This window comes from Nanorana parkeri, unplaced genomic scaffold (assembly GCF_000935625.1).
Source record: "Nanorana parkeri isolate BGI_ZX_2015 unplaced genomic scaffold, ASM93562v1 scaffold1403, whole genome shotgun sequence".
Taxonomy (NCBI): domain Eukaryota; kingdom Metazoa; phylum Chordata; class Amphibia; order Anura; family Dicroglossidae; genus Nanorana; species Nanorana parkeri.
The window spans coordinates 431,722-433,371 of NW_017307671.1; the positions used below are offsets into that span (position 1 = coordinate 431,722).

General features: G+C 44.5%; 1 long non-coding RNA gene across 1 annotated transcript in view; it reads left to right on the forward strand.

The window, feature by feature from the left end:
• The window catches only part of LOC108798101, a 5,888-nt gene that overhangs the window by 2,891 nt on the left and 1,347 nt on the right, over positions 1 to 1,650 (forward strand). Inside the window, exon 2 of the long non-coding RNA XR_001941930.1 lies at positions 1,178 to 1,273. This is a non-coding gene — a long non-coding RNA (uncharacterized LOC108798101). The remainder of the gene's footprint in view (positions 1 to 1,177; positions 1,274 to 1,650) is intronic.

Here is a 1,650-nt window from a genome sequence, read left to right on the forward strand (position 1 = left end):
CCCCGCACCCCCCCTCTCCCTCCCCTCCATTGTCTCAGGAGGCCAGATCATGCTTCAGTCCCAATTTAGAAGATCTAGAGAGATTGGTTAAATCCAGTCCTTCTTCTAATTCTGTAACAGGTGTTATCTGGAGCTGACTGACTTCCTCGGCCTATGCAGTTTGTACTCTTGAGTGCTATTGAAACCCCTGCATGAAGGTGTGCCTCCACTTCAAATGGGATTCTGTCTGTGCATCTTGGAGGGTGCCTCGCCTTCAGGCTAATACCTTCTGTTGTCTCCTCCTGTTACTCCTTCGTCTCATTTTCCCTTTGCCTCCAGCTCAGTACCCTGCACCTTCCTAGGTTTCTGTGAGTTTGTCACAGCTTTCATGATATTCCAGGCTCTGGGGCTGCATCCCACATAGGCCCTCTCCCCCCTTCTCAGGAAGGCTCCTTAGCTCTGATACATGTTCAACCCCTTGTGTTACATGATGCCCCTCAGGATCCTCCCTCTCAGGAGGACTGACCTACAGGGTCAACTTGGTCTGTTCTGTTATTGGACAAGAAATTAGATAATCAGTGTTGCTTGATAATTCTGTTGCTGTTCGGAGCGATGGCTCTATACTGAAGCTATCTTCTGGTATTCCCACTGTGGTGTACTTGGGTGTCCCCCCCTACTGAGTTAGTCCATTTTATAGTTGTTTTTTCTGGGTTGAACCACTCGGACTACTTTTGGACATCCTGACTATCTGAATTCCAGCGTCCCTCAATGAACGGCAGAGAAAATTGGATTTTTGTACTTGCCTTTTAGTGAGACATTGCTTCTCCCTGGTGCAAAGATGTAATATGCGAATTGTGGACTCAGGCAACCTTCAACAAAGTTCCTGCACCCAAATTAAGTATATGACCCATAAGTTTCACACCATGACTCTAAAGCTGCAGTGCTAACTTTTAGGTATTGTGAGCGTTCACAGGGAGAAACTGTGAAACCTGTGTTTCTGCAGCTTAGTTCTACTTGTAATGCGGAAGCAGGTGGTCGGTTGTCCATATCCACTGGAATGCCCTCCACTGCTGTGCTGAAGTCTCTTACCATGAGTGAAAGTATATAAACCTAATCTTTTCAGGTATTGGTTTCTCAACGTGGAGTTTGAGGAAATGATTGGCTAAATGTTTTCTGAGATTTCTTTTCTTTTTTACAGCATATTTAAAACCAAAAGCTGAAGAAGACAGAAGGATAGAGGCGGAGGAGAAAAAGAAACAAGAAGAAGCAGCACGCATTGCAAGAGAGTTGGCAGGTTGGTTGTGTGTAATGGATAGTTCTGCTGAAATTGTTGAAATAGAAATCTTAACCGTGTTTGTGGTTCTGAGATCAGCAAACTATAATCCATATACTATAGTCATTTACTGTAGACTTCACAAATATGGGAGCTGCCCTTACTGTTGCAAACTCCAGGATGTCCCCTTCAGCCTGGTGTCTCGATCTGTGAATTACTGACCTAGGACAAGCTTGCAAGAAAGAAGTACAGACTCTGGACTCTAGTAGCTGCATGCTTATCCAGGTTTATAACTCGCTAGATGAAGAAGACAGCCCCAGAGTATGTAGCACTAAAAAACATCCATAGCTACAGCTCCCATATTTTTTGTCTTAACGTGTATGTTTTTAGCCCTTGTT